We start from the raw sequence: 20,695 nt of genomic DNA on the forward strand, positions 1-20,695 counted from the left end.
CTTAGAGGTTGAGAAAAGAAATCACCCAAGGGCTGAGCCCTGAGGCCATCCAGTGTTTAGAGGTCTGTGGGATAAGAAGGGAGCAGAGAAGACCAGAGAGAGCCAAGGAACTCGGGGGAAAACCCAGAAACCAAGGAGGGAGTGAGCCACTGATGGATTAAGTAAAATGAGTCCTGAGAATTGGATTGGGTTTGGCAACGTGGTGGTGTCTGGTGATCTTGACAAAAACTGTTCTGTGGAATAAGGGGGCAGAAGCCAGCTCAGAGGAGGTTCAAGAGGAAATGGAAGAAGAGGTAGAGACATTGAGTGTAAACAACCCTTCACAAGAGTTTCACTTGCAATGAGGAGCATAAAAACAGGTGGTAGCCAGGCATTAGAGATAGAGGATCAAGAAGAGATTTTCTTTTGGAGGGTGATATTACAGTCTGTTTCATTCTGATGGGAATACTCCCATCAGAAAAGTAAGGTGTTGCAGGAGAGAGGATAACTGTGGGACCCACGTCCTTAGGTCGGTGGTAGGCGTGGCCTTGCCAGTGCGTTTGGACAATTCCCTCATTGTAACAGGAGGGAAGCTAAGCCCTGGGAAGAGAAGCAGGTAGTACGAGGGGCAGCACAGGGGAGTTCTCTTCTGATTGCTTCTATTTTCTCAACAAAATAGGAAGTAAGATTGAGTGGGAATGCGGGAGAAGATGTCGGCATTTAAGGGGAAAAAACTTGAGAAAAAGGATGAGAAATAGTTTTATAGGAAGTGGCAGTCCGAAGGACTAGGGAAACTGCCTGTTTTATTTTCTGTCAGACTGGACTAATAATGTTACCCGTGGACTCTCTACCAACCCCCCCACTGAGGACAACTTGAAAAGCCAAATAAATCTTAAAATGAGGCCAAGCGCAGTGGCTCACGCCTGTAATTCCAGCACTTTGGGAGGCCAAGGTAAGCGGATCACCTGAGGTCAGGAGTTCAAGACCAGCCTGGCCAACATGACAAAACCCTATTTCTACTAAAAATACAAAAATTAGCAGGGCGTGGTGACACGTGCCTATAATCCCAACTATTCCGGAGGGTGAGGCAGGAGAATTGCTTGAACCCGGGAGGCAGAGGTTGCATTGGGCCAAGATTGCACCACTGCAGTCTAGCCTGGGCAACAAGAGTGAAACTCCATCTCAAAAAAAAAAAGAAAAAGAAAAGAAAAGAAATCTCTTTTAAAAAGCATTGAAGAACTAAAAGCCTAGTGAAGGATGACCAGGCCAAAATCTAGGAGGAATGAACCCAAAGAAGTAAACTGCCCAGCATTCCAGGCTACCTTGACCTGGAGGCATTTGTTAATCAGGAAGAAACATCCAGGACACTGAGTTCCTCAACTCTGCCCGGAGGGAAGCATCGAAATCAGCCACCCATCTGCACTCCCAGTCCTTTTAGGCTCGCCTTCAATTCATAAGTCTATGGGATGCTCTAGGAAGAGGAACAAGGCAGAGCCTCTGCCTTATAATCTGCTGGGTTGGAGGAAGGGGGAAGCCAGGCAGTTGTCCCTGGAGATTGGATTGTGTGTTTTATCTTATCTGCCTTAGGAAGCAGAAAGCAGTATGGCAAAGGGAGAGGACCCCAGATGAGGAGGGTATGGTAGCTCACACCTGGAATGCAGCACTTCAGGAGGCTGTGGTGGGAGGACTGCTTGAGGCCAGGAGTTTGAGACCAGCCTGGACAACATAGTGAGACCCTGACTCTACAAAAAATAATAAATTAGCCGAGCATGATGGCTCACACCTGTAGTCCTAGCTACTCCAAAGGCTGAGGCAGGAGAATTGCTTAAGCTATAATTGCAGCTGCAGTGAGCTAGGATCATGCCTCTGCACTCCAGCCTAGGCAACAGACTGAGACCTTGTCTCTAAAAATGAAGAAGATAGACTCAGAATGGAAGCAGCAGTAGGGTCATCCAGGGATTCTTCACGCAGGCCTCCAACCACAGCATGGTTCTGCTAACCTCTTGGAGCAGGGAGCTACAGACAGCAGCGGCCCCCAGCTGGCACCCCAAGATCTTGTATCTGATACTGCACTTCAGAGGTTCCCTGTCCTCACGGGGAGGTATCAGTGTAGCCCCTCCATATTGTTCTAGCCTCATCACTCACCACTTCCTGCTTCCCAGCTAACACTGTTCCAGCACCAAAATGGATGGGTGGCTCAATTGGCTGATGGGGAAGAGAAATAGACTGGGCCATGGGAGCCAGAAGGACAAAGAATGTACACATGTGGGGTGTACATGCAGATGGAGGAGGGGGAGGATGTGAAGCTGGCATTGTTTGCAAGAATGCAAGGGTCTATGGGTACATGTGTCACTGTGTGACCAGTGGGAGGGGTTATATATCATAGGGGTTACTGCTGTGGGTGGCCCCCAACCCTGTCTGCTGGAGTCCCACCCCACTTGACTATGTAGCTAGGCTTACATAATGGAGACCAGCAGAAAGCCCTATACTCCTGGGCTTAGCAAAGGCATTTCAAGGGAGAAAGAGCAAGGCCAAAGGTAGCCAGCTGAGCCCTGTAGGGCCAAAGCAACACCCTCCTCCTATTCCCAGTCAAGGCAGGCAGCATCACTGAGGAGACAGCCTGCTGAGGCTTTGGATTGTCTGTCAGTGTTCTTCAATGCAAGGAGCAAAAACCAACCCTGGCTACTTACATAAAAGGTGTTTATGGAAGGAACGATATATGGAGCTCAGATAGTCTGCAGAGAGTCAGAGGCCTAGGCTTGGAGAATAGGCAGACAGCAGGGGTTTTAGAGACCAGGCCACAGTAACCCCTGGACAGGGGCCACTGGCTGGACAGCCCCATTGCTGGACCACCCCAGACCTATTCTTAGCCTCCCCTTGCTTTACAGCCTCATGCAAGCTTTGAGTTTGGATGTTTAGGTGAACAGTGTCTGTTGCATATTCTGTTGCATATTCACTGTATGATCTTGGGCCACAACTATAACATCTCTTTCTGAGCCTCCATTTTTTCCTCTGAAAAATGGGATAGTGATACACCTATTACAGAGTGGTTGTGAAGATTTAAATAGATTGTCCCACGTGGCATCACTAGGCCTGTCTAGCTGAGGCTCAGACTATCCTTCCTTCCGGAACAGCTTGTCCTGTTGGACCGGAGTCTGGGGCAGAGGAGTCCCGGACTTCACTCACAGTCACCCCTTGGCTTCAGCCTTACTCAACACCTTCCAGTCTACCATGACGTTTGTAAGTGGAAGGTAGTTGCCGCATGTCCTGTGAAGACTATAAATATCTCTACACCTCAGGCTCTTTTCATTCAGCTTAGCAATAACACCCTTATATGTCAAGCCCTTCTAAAATGCCAGGCACTCTGCTAATCGCACTGCAAACATCATCTCATGTATTCCTCATAACAAACTGAGGGAGGTAGTAGCATCCCTCGCATTTTCAGGCGAGGAAACTGAGCCTCAGAGAGGCTAAGGGGCTTCCCCATGGTTTTTTGAAACAAAAGCTTGCACTCCCAACCACTAGGTAGTACCGCCTCTAACAAGGGCTGGTTGAATCCGCCTGCGGGCCCAGCCCTCACCACTTCAGCTTAGAATACAAAACCAACCATCCCTGAGAGCCAGTGCCCACTGGAGATGTTACAGGGATCCTTCACTCCCCTTCAGAGCTGGGCCGGGGGGCGGCCTCTTCTTCCACAGCTTGGTCCAAAGTTGTTGCCTGGGCTGGGTAAGTTTCGCTGGAGCTCTGGGATGCCCCACAAGGGTCTACAGCTGACCAGGAGCTCGGAAGCCTGGCCAGGCCACCCTCCTGGCTCACAGAAAGCAGCACCAGGGGAGGAGGAAGTCATGACCTTGAGGTTACCCTCTGCCTGGGGGAGGGGCCACGGTGGGCTGAAGCTTCCAGGAGCCGTGCAGGACCAGCTCTTGTCGGCACTGTCCACAGTGCAGTCCCTGAAGACGTCAGGACTGAGAAGAAAACTGGAGACTGCTGGATGCCTCCCAAAGGCATGTCAGGGCTATTCTCCTGAAAGGGCACCCGTGTGACGCAATCCGCAGTTCCCTCTGGGCATTCAGGGCCTCAGCCCTCTTCAGACCAATACTGGGAAACGGCAACCTGTTTGTGGAGAAAAGAAGGAAGCAGCTCACACTTGGCTCCAGTAGAAATGGCACATTTCATTTTGCCCCTTTGATGAAATGTTTCCAAGAAACACAAAGTGAAACATGCTGAGGGTTTGGTATTTTTCCACTTGACAAACATCTGTGATTTCAAGGGCACGTAGTGCTGCTCCTCACATACTTTATTCGTTTCCTTCTTTCTTCACCCACATTCACTGTCAGCCTAGCTCAGGAAGAGAGCATGGAAGATCACCTGTGCAGACTCAGCTCGAAGTATGTTTCCGGTGTTGTGGGGAGGCCCAAGGGAGACGGCTTGGAGAGGTGCAGCAGCCTCATTCACCCAGAGCCCATGGCTTGTTGTTCACCGGCCAGCAAAGGTTCTTGAAAAGAACAGGGAGCAGAGTACTCCTTGGCCTCTCCAGGAGCCAGTGGAAGCCAGAAGAGACCTTGGTTAATATGGTTCCTGATTTCCTGGCAACACTAGGAGAGCAAAGACTGCAGAGGGCACAACCACAGCCACTCAGCACACCTCAGCCACGCAGTGATGCTTCCCAGAGCTTTCACTTTCTTGGGCTTAAGAACCATAAAACTCCTCCTAAAGGAAACTAGAAGTTTTTAATCATCTAGCTTGAGGGGAACCTAGAGATCATTTCTGGGGGTACTTTGTAAATTCAAAAACTGCAAAGGGGGGAGGGGCTTTTTAAAAAGTCATGCAACATTTGTTCATTTACGAATCACGCTGGTAATCATTAGTGCTGAGTTACTGTAGGATTTACAATGATTCATTATATTTAGTCCCTACCATACAGGAGCTATCAATATATTGTCATTTCTACTTTGTTCTCAGGCTGCTTTGAAGCGGGAAAATCATCTGCAAAGAGCTTCATTCCATTTAGTCTTTTTGTCAATAATTTCAAAATCTGGTTTTTGTTGGTGAAAGTGACTCATTTAACAATTAAGCTAAAGACATTTTTGACTGGAGTGAGTGTAGCCATTATGGGTTTAATTCAATTTGACAAGCATCGATTGAGCATCTATTCTATGGCAAGGACTAGGTTAGGCACCAGAGGTGCAGAGGTGACTGAAAGATGGCACCTCTTCTCAAGAATATCACAGCAGTCTAAACATACCCAAGCTGCAAGGTGGACTCTGTGCTATAGAACAGGCCTAATGTGCTGTGGGAAGAGAGAGTTGAGAATTAGGAAAGCTTCATGAAGAAGGTGGCATCAGAGAGTTAAATCACTGCTTGCAACCCCTTCTATCTATGAGTCCTTTCTTTTTCTCTTCCAAATCTAGTCTGTTTATTAATTCATGTAATCATGTAATTCAGACATTCGCCAAGTAGTCATTAAGCCCATGATATCCCAGGCACAATTCTAGACATGGGAGACACACTGGTGAGTAAGACAATTTGCGTACTTTTAGTAGGGCAAGGATGGATGACGATACTTACAAATGAATAAACAAATAGAATGTCAATTGTAATGGATATTGTAAATAAAAGTAAAATAATGGGAGGGGTACAAAGAGTAAGTGCAGATGGGGAAGGCATGTGTGTCCTGTATTAAATATAGTGTTAAGGAAAGCCTGTCTAAAATGGAGATATTTGTGCAGACACCTGAATGGAGGGACAGAGGAAACCACAGGAGCTCTGGGCTGACAGTATTCTCGGCAGAGGGAAGGAGTGGCCAGCACAAAGGCCCTGAGGCAAACACATATGTGATGGCCCAGGATGGCAGGAGGATGGCAATGAGCAGGAGGATGGGGAGAGCTAGGCTGGAAAGACAAGCAGGGGCCAGATCATGAAGGCCAAGGTAAGAAGTATGGATTATTTTTTCTAAGGGTGGTAGGAAGCTACTGGAAGCTTTAAAGGGAGTCATATGATCTGATTTGCATTTTTGAAGATTATTATGGCTTTGGGATTTAGAATAAACTTTAAGAGATCAAGAAGGGAAGCAAAGAGAGCTTGAGAAATATTTCCCATTTGAGAAATGAAAAACACAGTTGACATTTCTGATACAGGGAAAATAAAGGAGTAAATTTGGGGAAGGAGGACTTCATGGACTCAATTTTGGTCATAAGTGTAAAATGCTGATGAGCTATCTGAGTGGGGATTTTGAACAAGCAGTGAGATATTTGAGTCTGAAGTTCAGGAAGTAGTCAAGAATACCCATTGCCACCCAGAAGGCAAATTAGATAGGGACTAACAATAGTTCTTTAAGATTCAGTGCCCAGGAAGTTATTAGAACCTTGTTTTGTTTTGTTTTTGCCATACTAACATTCATAGAATGACAGAAGAGGTAAAAGCCACATTGCGGGGGTGAAGATAGTGAGTATAGATTCTTCTTTCAAAAGAATCAGATTTCAGCTTTGTTAATTCTATTTTTCTTTGTTTTCTACTTCATTCATTTCTGCTGTTTATTATTTACCTCCTTCTATTGTCTTTAAGGTTTCTGTTCATTTTCTTAAGGTAGAGACTTACCCGATTAATTTATTCTTTCCTAATACAAGTATTTAAGGCTTGTAAAAATTTGTTTGAAAGGTTTCTTTCAGGTATTTGCTTCTAATGTTGAATTTGTTTCAAATATTTGGAAAAAAAGTCAAATATTACATATGCTGCTTTCAATAAACTTTGACATGTAGTGATTTCACTATCACTTACATCTAAGTATTTTTAAATTTTCGTGATGAATTCATCTTTGACCCTGCCTCCTGTCTTTATTTCAAAAAAGGACGCAATTGCAAAGATGAGTTTACTGCAGAAAACCAACAAAAATGACAGATTTGAATAACAAACAAATGGAAATTCTAGGAATGAAAAATATAACCACCAAAATGAAAAACACAGTCAATAGATTAAACAAAAGATTAGACACATTGAAAGAGAATGTATCCAAGAGTGCAGGAAATAAATATAAGAATAAAGAAAAATGAAGAAGTTAAGAGCAAAGTTACTAAAAAATCAGATTTAAAATATTCTAAACAATACTCTGAGTTCAGGGCAGGAGCACTGGAGCTAAATCTTAGGAGAGGAATGAAGTTCTAGATTGACTGCAAGACTTTATGATAAACATGTACAGTCGACTTTGCAGTAACCACTAAAAGAATAGAAACAGCATAGAAACATTCCAAATCTGTAGAGAGAGAACACAATGAAGTAAAGGAAATAGCTTGGTAATTGTTATAAAAGGCAAGAATGAGGAAAGACAGGAATGATCAGGCTATGGTGAAACAGTGATGTCCTATTTATGTGAGGCATAACTAAATGATAAGAACATGGAAAAGTTAAGTGTCCCATCCCACACACTTTGAGGGGTTCAACATAAAAGAGACATGATCAGACTTGTGCTTTAGGAAGGTGAGACTGACTGCAGCCATCTGTAACGTGAGATGTGTGCTGTAGGAGGACAAGATGGAGGCCTGGGCTTCGGAAGCTTTGAGCTAGCTTGGTCCTGCACTAAGGCTGTGGCAGTGACAGTGGGGATAGGCTGGGTGGGCTGGAGAGATGAAAAGGCCACTTCAGTTATGCTGAGATAAAGTTAAAATGACAGCCACAGGCCTCTGGTCTCAAACAGGGAAATCAAAACCTGGCCTGCATTGTGAGCCCAAAATCAAGGGTTTGGGAATTGGGTGAGTCTGACCTTTGTTCACTTCCAAGTGATGTCATCAGTTCACGGGGACTCTGAGCCTCCTAATCCTGCCATTGAGGCAGGTGGCTGTCAAGCCATCACGTTGAAAAACCTGCCTCTGGAGTTGTTGTTTGGGGCTCTGCTCCTTCAGAAAGTAGAGAGAAACTCACACGATATCTGTAAACTACCAACCCTCATGTTATTCCAATAAAAATAATCTCTTCCACTTAAATAAAGCTTGCTTGGTTCAGATGTCTGCTCTCAGAAGTTCTTCACACCTTGCCATGTGAGGAGATGCTATTATTTTATTATGCTGTGCAGATATTATTGTTCACATTTCTTTTTACTGAGAGGAGGCGGAGATCCAGAGAGTTGATATGGCTTGCTGAAGCTCACCCAGTGTCAGTGGAAGAGCTGAGAGTGGAAACCAGGTTGTCTGGTGTGGGCCCAGGCTCTCTGTGCTGTCAGGTTTGAACTCGTTTTGGTAATAGGAGGGAGTCAGGAGAATAGCAACTGGCCAACTCCAGCCTATATTTTCATCCTCTGCCACCCACTAGTCTTCCTCCTCCTTTAGGTAAAGAGTGTTTTTTCCCCCAACAAATAAGAAAATTTTGGGGTAAATATAAAACCCTGAATTTAGATTTTAACAGTAGGTTTCTCAAGTTTAAACTGGAGGAGGCAGTTCCTGAGAAAATGAACAATATCCAAATAATAGTAGTTCCTGAAAGAGAAAATAGAGGCAAAAAAGAAATTAAAAAAAAAGTTCCCAGAACTGAGAAAAACATGACTTTACAAATTGAAAGGACTCTCCAGTACCTATCACAGAAAAAAAAAAAATTGGCTACATATCTGAAACTGTGGCATTTCTGAACACTATGAACAAAGAAATTTGGAATGCTTCTAGAGAGAGTGGGGGGATAAAAAGGTCATATAAAAATGATCAAGAATCAGAATGGATTTGGATTTCTCAAAAGTAACCCTGGAAGCAAGAACATGTGGACCATTGCTTTCAATATTCCATGAGAAAATGATGTTCAACCTAGAATTTGTATTCAACCAAATTATCAAACGTGTAAGGAACATAAAGACATTTTCAAGGCCAGCATAGTGGCTCATGCCTGTAATCCTAGTACTTTGGGAGGCTGAGGAGGCTGGATCACCTGAGGTCAGGAATTCGAGACCAGCCTGACCAATATGGTGAAACCCCCTCTCTACTAAAAATACAAAAATTAGACAGGAGTGGTGGTGCATACCTGTAGTCCCAGCAACTGGAGAGGCTGAGGCGAGAGGATCACCTGAGCTGGGGAGGTCATGGCTGCAGTGAGCTGTGATCAGGCCACTATACTCCAGCCTGGGAGCCAGAGCAAGATCCTATGTATGTATGTATGTATGTATGTATGTATGTATGTATCTATCTATCTATCTATCTATCTATCTATCAATAAAAGACACTTTAAGACAAAAAAAGGTCTTAAAAAATTTACCACCTAATGAGAGATGGCTACACTAGAATCAGTATTTAGCTGAAGCCATAAGTCACCATTGAATGAATGGATGAAATGGAATGAAACCCTGAGACACATGAGTAAACTAGAAAATTTATTTCTAAGGCTTGCTTACTAATACAATTTTATTATTAAGTTTAAGAGGTCGGTTTTTAAAATTTGTCATTAGAATTCACTAATAATAATTTGTCATCACTTCAATCTGCTGGATTACTCCTGTGTCATTACATTTGTCATACAAATAGAAACTTTGAACTGAGGTTGGTGAGGACACAAGCTGTTTTTTAGTATCTTCTTGCCGGCACACTAGTGGTGATGTTTCTCCCAAATAATTAATATTTTCTTTTCTCCATAGTAACTAAGGTAATGTTTATTTCCCTTTCAACACCTACTTGAAGATTTGATTGCTAGTAAAGATGCTATTTGAAGCATGTTGAAGTTTTATGCTATCTGAATATTTCAGAAGGAAATTTCAGATTTTTGCCCTCACATACATTGTGTATTTCTTTAATCCTTGGATAAACAAGGGTGTAAATAAAGTAATGTAACTAGATTTCAGAATAACAAAATCTATGAATTTCCATCTGTATTTAAGATTTCATTGCGTCCATATCAGTGTCAGCATCTTAAGTAGAATGAAAGGTGGGTCTTTCAACAAGTATAATTCAAGAAAAAGTTATCCTCTCAAGATCCATCATTTTGATTACTTCTCCAGCAGAGTCCAGCATATGAATTGATTTCTCTCCAGTTAACCTCTGGGTATTAGCAAATCCTGCTAACAAGTTATCATTATTATTATTACCTGAAGCATACAATATTAAGGTATTTTCAAAACTCAAGGTATTTTTTAGTATGTGATGGCTGCATTTCCATCTTGTTTTAACATCTCATATAAGTAAATAACAAAACAATTTCAAAACCATGCAATTTCTCTTTAAAGAAGAATGATGAGAATGGCTCGCTATCGTCATGCTTTGCCCTGTAATTCAGTTAGAAATAAACTATTATAATTACATTTTAAATACACAACTTAAAGAGGCGTACAAAATGTTTTGCTTGTGATTCCTAAATCACTCATTACCTTCGCCACATTTTTCCCATGGTCAGTCTATAGATCTGTTTTCTACTCTATGAATATGTCTGTCAGTTTCACCATTGTCTTGGTGAAACTGCCTTACCCTGATCCCCCACCTCATTTCTTTGCAAGCATTCATCATTAATCCATTGTATTCTCAGTCTGTCACCCAGGCTGGAGTGCATTGACTCGATCTCAACTCACTACAACCCGTGCCTCCCATGTTCAAGCGATTCTCCTGCCTCAGCCTCCTGAGTAGCCGGTAGCTGGGACTACAGGCATATGCCATCACACCCAGCAAATTTTTGTATTTGTAGTAGAGACAAGGTTTCACCATGTTGACCAGGCTGGTCTCAAACTCCTGACCTCGAGGGATCCACCCGCCTTGGCCTCCCAAAGTGCTGGAATGACAGGCATGAGCCGCCTCTCCCGGTAGTGGCAATCTTTAAGAACAAAGCCTTCTGTTTCTGCACATCCAAATGACTAATGTTCAGGATACAGAAGTAGCATATTAAATAACATTATTAAAGTTTATACTTCTGGGAATGCTTTTTGCAGACCAACCCCGCCACCAAAAAAAAAAAGAAAAAAGTTGTAATAGCAAGACAAAAGACAAAAATAAATCTCTTTGAAGACATTACATAGCTATTAATAGATACAGAGTCAGTCAGAGTTAGGTGGCCAGACTTGAGTGGCGAGAATATCAGAGCAAAGAAATACATTTTGAGATAAACCCAGAAGTCTGCAGGGCTTTTTCCTTGAGGCTTTTGCCAATTTAAAAGCAAAGCAAAGAAATACATTTTGAAATAAACCCAGAATCCTGCAGGGCTTTTTCCTTGAGGCATTTGCCAATTTAAAAGCACAGGGCTGAGAAGCTAGGAAGCTGGGCCGCAACAGACACTTAAATGAGGCTAGAAAGCTGAGCAGAGCTTTCAGCAGTCTAACAAGCCTAAGAAACAAAAATTAGAGTTCAGGGTTCAGCAAGAAAAGGCCCCAGTAAACACGCTAGACCTCCCATTAGGACACCCAGAAGCTATACTCTAAGAGGTAAGGTAAACCAGAAATAAATGGTGTTCACAGAAGACGAAAACCTAGTCCTGAACCAGTGTAACCCCAATGTGATTAATAGGGGTTAATATGATCTGCTCCGTCTCTACCTCCCTGCCAGAGCGTTATACAGCAGAAGAGAGAATTCATCACCAGGAGGACAGCCTCACTGAAAACACCCATCCTGAGGTTCAGGGAGAAGGGAACAAAAGAGACGGAAAGTACAGAAAAGACCATGAGGCATATGTGATACAGCGATGAGTTCTAATATGTAACAATATGTAATAGTCTCAGAAAAACAAAAAGAGAACGCAGCAGAAGCAATATTTTCAGAGCTACTAACCAAGACTTTTCTAAAACTGTGAAAAAAAAAAATGCAGTCAACAGATTCAAAAGTTCTATGAGGCTGGGCATGGTGGCTCATGCCTGTAATCCCAGCACTTCGGGAGACCAAGTCAGGTGAATCACTTGAGGTCAGGAGTTCGAGACCAGCCTGGCCAATATGATGAAACCCTGTCTCTACTAAAAATACAAAAATTAGCTGGACATGGTGGCACATGGCTGTAGTCCCAGCTACTCAGGAGACTGAAGCAGGAGAATCGCTTGAACCCGGGAGGCGGGGGTTGCAGTGAGCCGAGATCACGGCACTGCACTCCAGCCTGGTGACAGAGCGAGATTCCGTCTCGAAAAAATAAATAAATAGAAATTAAAAATTAAAGAAACAAATGTGGGATTTCCTGGGCTATCATGATGGTGATGAATTTCAAGTGGTTGTGGCAGTATCGCTTCCCGCCCTTTACATTACAGCTGAACATGGCCACTTGGCAGAAACAGCTGGCCACCTGGTGTTCATTGGTTCTGTCCATCTGCTGCCTACACAAACAGTCCAGCGTGATGGCGGTGGATGCTCAGGAGATCCTGCTCTTCAGCACCGTCAAGCTGTGGAAGCTTCCTGTGGGATCAGTCCAGGTTGTATTAGAGGAACTAAGGAAGAATGGGAACTTACAGTGGCTGGATAAGAGCAAGTCTAGCTTCCTAATCGTGTGGCAGAGGCCAGAAGAAGGGGGGAAACTCATCTATCAGTGGGTCTCCAGGAGTGGCCAGAACAACTCCATACTTAGCCTGTATGAGCTGACCAACAGGGAAGACATAGAGAATAAGTTGTTCCATGGACTAAAGGAGGCCTTCTGTGGGCTCTGCAGGCCCTACAGTAGGTACATAAGGCTAAGATCATCACCATCTCACTTGGAGACCAGTGATGGCTGAGGTATCAGGTCCATCTGTCAGAGACCTGCTTCCTTTTACTTTCTATCTCCCACCTCTCCAGGGCTTTCAGAAGGAGACAGACTCTGTGGACCCACACACTGTACCTGTGAATCTACCAGACTCAAAAGGGCTCCAGTCCTGAAGCCTGGGACCTAGGGGTGGGTTTCTCATACCCCACATGTCTGTCCTGGGATAGGGTGAGGCTGAGGCACTCCAGAGAAAAATGTGCTGCTTCAAAGCTTGCCTCCTTCCTTTCCTATCCTAGACTGCCTCTGAGCCAGGGTCTGTAAACCTAACACTTTATGTGTGTTCACATGTGGAAATTCATACACACATGCACCTGCACATGCTTCTGTCTCCTCCATCTTCCATCCCCTTAGCTGCTGTTGCCTCCCTTGTCAGGCTGCTGCTGGATCTTTCCTAGAGAATGTGGGAAGCCTGGCTGCAGGCAGCCATCCAAGCAATAGGAAGATGGGAGGCCCATGGGCCCGGCACTGACGGGCAGGGCCCAACATTGATTTATGTTATTAAAATCTCAACTGCCCCCACTTCAGACAATAAAAACTGAGCTATATGCTGCTTACAAGAAATTCAGTTGAAATATAATGATTAGAAATGTAAAAAGTAGTAAGAAGGAATAAGGTATGCCATGGAAATACTAATCAAAAGAAAGCAGATATAACTATATTAACATCCAGAGCATGACTAATAATAATATCTCTATTGCATAAAAGAATATAATCAGGAGTGTTTTGTAATATCTTTTTATTTAATCTGGAATTCATAGCTTGAACAAATCTCAAAAATCTATCTTTTTTTTTTTTTTTTTTTGAGACAGAGTCTCACTCTGTCACCCATGCTGGAGTGCGGTGGCGCAATCTCAGCTCACTGCAACTGCCATCTACTGGGTGCAAGTAATCCTCCTGCCTCAGCCTCCTGAGTAGCTGGAATTACAGGTGCCTACCACCACACCTGGCTAATTTTTGTATTTTTTTATTAGAGACAGGGTTTCACCATATTGGTCAGGCTAGTCTCAAATTCCTGACCTCAGGTGATCCACCCGCCTCGGCCTCCCAAAGTGCTGGGATTACAGGCATGAACCACCACACCCGGCCAAAAATCCATCATCTTTAATTACTGAAAATTGATCATAGTCTGTTGCAACTCTTTGAACAAGTATATTATTTACATTTTTATCCTCCAAAGACTCAAAACTAAAAAAAAACTTAAGAACTCTTGTGAGGTCTGTTCCTTTGATATTTTATCAGCAAGAAAAATTTATGTGTTTTGTTTACCTCAGTTTTTTCTAAAATTGTGAAATGTATTATTTGTATCTTTGTTATGTCTGCATTGAAGGTGATTAATCACGGACGATGATGTACATGGTTTTGGAGTTTTTTCTTTTCATGAAATGTTGAGAGGACAAAGCATATCTTTAGAAGCCATGACAAATTTTTTTGAAATACTTTTGGCCTAAAGGGAAATAACAAAAAGTTAAATATAGTTATTAAAGTTTATTTTGTTAGTGTTTTGAGTGCTAGTACCTCAAACAATTCTATAATGATGTGAATTATGATATAATCTAATCTTTGTTATTCTTTCTTGTATCATTTAGTTTTTAATCAACATTTTATTCAAAAAGGATATGAAGTTCTTCCTATGTTTATCTCACTAATCCACTCTTTTCTAACCTTCAAATCAACAGACACTCTATTTCCTATATATTCAGCTATTTGGATGTTTTTAATAATTGTTTTCTTATGTAAAATTGCTCATTACTTTTTGTAGCATTTCAATTTTTTTAATAGTTTGAGGGGTACCGGTGCAGGTTTGCTTCATGGATGTGTTGTGTGTGTGTGAAGTTTGGGTTTCCAGCCTGTCCATCACCCCAGTAGTAAACACTGTACCCAACAGGTAACTTTCAGCCCGTACCCCCTCCCACTCTTACCACTTTTGAAATCCCCAGTGTCTATTAGTTCCTTTTATATGTCCTTGTGTACCCATTGGTTAGCCCCCTTATAAGTGAGAGCATGTAGTATTTGATTTTCTGTTTCTGAGTTATTTCACTTATAGTAATGGGGCCTCCAACTCCATTTATGTTGCTGCAAAAGACATAATTTAATTTTTATGATTGCATAGCATTCCATCTTTGTGTGTGTGTGTGTGTGTGTATAAATACACATACTACATTTTCTTTATCCAGTCATCTGTAGATGGACACTTAGGTTAATACCATGACTTTGCTATTGTGAATAGTGCTGCCATAAACATATGAAAAAACTATACCATGCAAACAGAAAAGAAAAATGAGCAGGAGGAGCTATACTTGTCAGACAAAACAGACTTTAAACCAATAACTGTAAAAAAGGACAAAGAAAGATTATTATGTAATGATAAATGGTTCAATTTAACAGGAAGATATAACTATCCCAAATATATATGCACCCAATACCAAAGCACCAAGATCCATAAAACAAATACTACTAGACCTAAGAAAAGAAACAGCAATACAATAATAGTGGGGAACTTCAACACCCCACTGACAGGACTAGACAGATCATCAAGGCAAAAATCAGCAAAGTCTTAAACTGGACTCTAGGCCAAATGGACCTACCTAATAGACATTTACAGAACCTTCCACCCAACAACTGCAGAATATACATTTTTCTTATCTGAATGTGGAACATTCTCGAAAATAGACTATATTCTTGGCCATAAGGCAAGTCTCAATGAATTTTTAAAAATCATATAAAATATCTTTTTAGACCACTGTGAAATAAAATTAGAACTCAATATCAAGAGGAACTCTCTAAACTATTTGAATATATGGAAACTGAACAAGTTGCTCCTGAATGATCTTTGAGTAAATGATGAAATTAATACAGAAATTAAAAAGATGGAAACAAATGAAAAGAGACACAGCACACCAAAACTTCTGGGATATAGCAAAAGCAGTGCTGTAAGTTTATAGTGTTCAATGGCTACATTAAAAAAATAGAAAGACCTAAAACCAACAACCTAATGTCACACCTCAAGGAACTAGAAAAACAAAAACAAACCAAACCAACAGCTAGCAGAAGGAAAGAAATAGCAAAGATTAGAGCAGAATTAAATGAGATTGACACAAAAACACATGCTACGAAGGATCAATGAAACAAAAAGTTGGTTCTTTGAAAAGATAATCATAATTGATAGACCACTGGCTAGACTAACCAAGAAAAAGAGAGAGAAGATTCAAATAAACACAATCAGAAATGATAAAGGTGACTTACAATTGATACCACAGACATACAAAAGATCAGTTGAGACTACTTTGAACATCTCTATGCTCACAAACGAGAAACCCTGGGAGAAATGGATACATTCCTGGAAATGTACTACCTTCCAAGATTGAACGAGGAAGAAATAGAAATCCTGAACAGACCAATAGCGAGTAATGAAATTGACCTAGTAATAAAAAATTCCCTGACCAAGAAAAGCCCAGGGCTAGATGAATTCACAGCCAAATTTTATGAGACGTTCAATTTTTGAATAATACCAACGCATTTTGTGTTTGGGAGTACATATTCAAGTAACTGATAGATTTACAATATATAAAGCACACAAGTAGCTTCTCACTCCAAAAGTCATCTAAAGTGACTACTGATATTTGAAGGTGAATATTCTAGTATTAGCAATAATTTGAATGGTGTGGCTGATTCACATTACTGACGATTTAGCACTAATTAGATATGGTGGTAACCCTAAAGGTCACAAGAATATTGATTAGTAAAAATTTATACATGCCAGAAATTATGTTTAAGTATGCATTTGGCTTTTTGGCCTTTTTAAGGCTGAGGCTTAATACCAAGGCCAGAATTGAACTGTGTGCACCCTATTCATACTATGCACCACTTCTTAGGAGGTCTTTTACCAAAATAAAAGTATAAACCAAGGAAATGGCTTCACATCTCCTATAAGTTCTGCATCAATCAAGTTAGTACTAAATTACACCTTGCTTTGCTTAATATTTTTATTATTTATTTGTTTTTAGACAGGGTCTCGCTCTGTTGCTAGGCTGAGTGCAGTGGCAAAGTCATGCCCTGTTGCAGTCTCAACCTCCCTGGTTCCAGCGATCCTCCCACCTTAGCCTCCTGAGTAGCTGGGACTAAAGGAGCATGCCAGCCTGTCGGGCTAATTTTTTGTATTTTTGTAGAGACGGGGCTTCACCATGTTACCCAGGCTGGTCTTGATATCCTGGGCTCAGGCAATCTGGCTGCCTTGGCCTCCCAACGTGTTGGGAGTACAGGCATGAGCCACTGTGCCCGGCCACTGCTTAATGTTTGTATAACTTAAACCTACCAACCTGTTAATCTCTTTTAAAACTGTAAATGTGTTGTGGGCAGAAACCTTATCTTAGTTGTGTTTTGCCTCCTTCTTTAATTTTATAGGGAAATAATAATAATTTGGTAATTTTCCTCTAAGGATTCTTTTTTACATATATATACATGGATACATGTCCAGAACCTGCAGGTTTGTTACATAGGTATTCACGTGCCATAGTGGTTTGCTGCACCCATCAACCCGTCATCTACATTAGGTATTTCTCCTAATGCTATCCCTTCCATAGTCTCCCACCCCCCCAACCCCCCAACAGGCCCCACTGTGTGATGTTCCCCTCCCTGTGTCCATGTGTTCTTATTGTTCAGCTACCACTTATGAGTGAGAACATGAGGTGTTTGGTTTTCTGTTCCTATGTGAGTTCGCTGAGAATGATGGTTTCCAGCTTCATCCATGTCCCTGCAAAGGACATGAACTCATCCCTTTTTACGGCTGTATAGTATTCCATGGTATATATGTGCCACATTTTCTTTATCCAGTCTATCACTGATGGGCATTTGGGTTGGTTCCAAATCTTTGCTATTGTGAATAGTGCTGCAATAAACATACGTGTGCATGTGTCTGTATAGCAGCATGATTTATAATCCTTTGGGTATATACCCAGTAATGAGATTGCTGGGTCAAATGGTATTTGTGATTCTAGATTCTTGAGGAATCGCCACACTGTCTTCCACAATGGTTGAACTAATTTACGCTCCCACCAAAAGTGTAAAAGCATTCCTATTTTTCCACATCCTCTCCAGCATCTGTTGTTTCCTGACTTTTTAATGATCACCATTCTAACTGGCATGAGATGGTATGTCCTGTGGTTTTGGGTTTGCATTTATTTAATGACCAGTGAGGATGAGCTTTTTTTCATATGTTCATTGGCCACGTAAATGCCTTCTTTTGAGAAGTGTCTGTTCATATCCTTTACCCACTTTTTGATGGGGTTGTTTGTTTTTTTCTTGTTAATTTGTTTAAGTTCCTTGTAGATTCTTGAGCCCTTTGTCAGATGGATAGGTTGAAAAGAAGAAGATATGTAATTCAGGAAACAGCTTCAACTTAAGAGACAGAAGGAGAAAAACTCCAAATGATGGTGAAAGGAGATTTCAGGATAACAGCTATGTACCAAGTATAGATGTCAACCAGTCCGGAGTGGAACATGGTCAAATGGATCCAGAGACAGAGCTCCAGGAAGTGGAAAATGATGGAATACCCCCATTTATTTGAGTGATTGAGAGGAGTTTTCAGTGGATAGGTGAAAGCTGGGGTTGTATCAGCGATAAGTGTATAGAAACCTGTATCAGATGCAAGCTCCCTAAGCCTCTTCTAGCTATTCTTGAAGCTGGGCCAACTAGCCATTCCTCCAGAGTTTTTCTCCTTCCATCTCTTCCAGGGTTGGATAAAACACTACAGCACAGGGTGTGAGATCTAGGATCCCAAGTGGGCATCCCATGAAGGGGCTGGTTGATGCAATCTAGAAGTACAAGGGAATAAATTCACATGAGGTGAATTTTACCAAACAAGAATCCACAGACAAGAAGGAGCCAGGAAGACAAATCACTTTCCTCCTTTTCTTCTATGGATGACATTGAAGCATGATTTATTCTTGCAACCCATCTGGAGAAGTCTCGGGTGCCAAATGAACAGACCTGCTGAACAACCTGCTGTGTCACTGAGTGGCTCTTTATTCATTGAGCAGCCAAGTGCAGTAACATGTCATTTTGCATTGCCTCTCATCTTTCTTTGCTTCCCTTTCTTTTTCCTCAACCTCAGTGATCTGGATTTGCATCTCCCAGATAGAGTATCAGTACTTTAATTTTTGCTTCAGACTCTACTTTTTAGAGGCTAAGATTAAAACTAAGCAAATAATTAAAGAAGAAACTTCAAAGAAAACTAAAAGTAGTGCAAGAAAGAAAAAATAATAGGGTGGCTATTATTATTATTATTATATGGCTCAATCCTTAATAGAATTTAGTCATAACATTATAAATATTAAATATCCAACAATTGAGATATAGCTACACTGGAAGAATAGGGTGAGGGAAGAGATATTGATCATGTAGTGTGGTGGTTAAACAGAAATAAATCCTTGTCTTCACTAGTAAAAAGTCAATTAGATTGAAAAATCAAAAAAGTTGAAGTTAAAAAAGAAAAGAAAACTAATGGAATTGAAATGTTCCCCTCTTGAGAAAAGGAAATAGGGAGTTGACAATTCCTCTTTTTTAGGTCTTACTGAATTAAGTAATGGACTCTTCTATCATGTACACTTATAACGTTGATTTTAAAAAACACATTTCAAATGCTAGTTACTGATGAAGGCCTGTGGTTTTATTGCTGTAAGCTATAAAATCAAATTAAGGTGGATATTTAAACTCTGAAGAAACTTCAGTTTTGTGAAGTGACTGCACATTTTACACTTCCTCTAGCAATGTATAAGATCTTATCCTAGCTGTTCCACATCCTCTCCAACATTTATTGTTGTCGATCTCTTTTTATTTTAGCATTTGGTATTGTCTTTTTCATTTCCATCATTCCTGTTGATATGTAGTGGTACCTCATTGTGGTTTTAATTTGCATTTTGCCTAATGCCTAATGAGGTTGAGCATTTTGTCATGGGCATCATGGACTTACTGGCCATTGGTCCATCTTCTTTTATGTTCTTTTTAATTGACTTGTTTCGTTCTTTAGTTATAGGAGTCTCTATGCATGCACATACAAGTCACTTGTCAATGTTATGTGTTGCAAATATTTTCTCCCAACCTGTGACTTAAGTATTTTCTCAATTTAGCAATTTTTTTCTTTTATGGCTAATATTTTCTGAATCCTCTGGAGAAAACTTTTTTCTTCTTTAAGATCATGAAGACATTCTTCAGTGCTTTTTTTCTAGTAACTTTCTAGCTTTTCCATTTAGGTCTGTGACCCATTTATCGATGTGATTTTCCTTTCCTCATGTATCAGTATTCTATGCTGCATAACAAATTACTACAAACATAGTGATGGAAAACAGTGAACATTAATTATCTCACAGTTTCTGCAGGCAAGAGTCCAGGCACAGGTTGGCTGAGACCTCCACTCAGGGCCTCGCAAGAATAGAAACAAAATGTCATCTGGTCTTTGTTCCTTTCCAGAGCTTGGGGTCCTCTTCTATGCTGACATGGTCATTGGCAGAATTCATTTGTGGCTGAGGTCCCACTTTCTTGCTGGCTGTCAGCAAAGGGCTGCTCTCAGTTTCTAGAGGCCCCTGCAGCTCAAAGAAAGGTCTCTCATTCCAGTTGGCTAAGATGGAGTCTTATGCAAAATAACATAATCTTAGAGGTGACATCCATCACTGGTGCCATACTCTATTGATTAGAAATAGGTCATAGATCCTGCCCACACTCAAGAGGACAGGGTGTAGAGCCAGAAGGCAGAGATCATAAGGACCATTTAGAATTCTGCCTATCTCACCTCATCACATTTCCCGTATGACCTAGTGCTTTTCCTCTGTATTAGTCCGTTTTCATGCTGCTGATAAAGACATACCTGAGATTGGGCAATTTACCAAAGAAAGAGGTTTACTGGACTCACAGTTCCATGTGACTGGGGAGGTCTCATGATCATGGCAGAAGGTGAAAGACACATCTCACATGGAGACAGACAAGAGAAGAGAACTTGTGCAGGGAAGTTCCACTTTTTAAAACCATCAGATCTCATGAGACTTATTCACTGTCATGA

The 20,695-nt window shown here is 41.5% G+C and overlaps 1 pseudogene; it reads left to right on the plus strand.

The window, feature by feature from the left end:
* Positions 1-11,994: 11,994 nt before the first annotated feature.
* On the plus strand, positions 11,995-13,397 carry LOC101014333 (annotated as a pseudogene).
* Positions 13,398-20,695: the final 7,298 nt, after the last annotated feature.

The sequence above is a fragment of the Papio anubis genome, chromosome 1, assembly GCF_008728515.1.
Source record: "Papio anubis isolate 15944 chromosome 1, Panubis1.0, whole genome shotgun sequence".
In the NCBI taxonomy this organism is placed as follows: domain Eukaryota; kingdom Metazoa; phylum Chordata; class Mammalia; order Primates; family Cercopithecidae; genus Papio; species Papio anubis.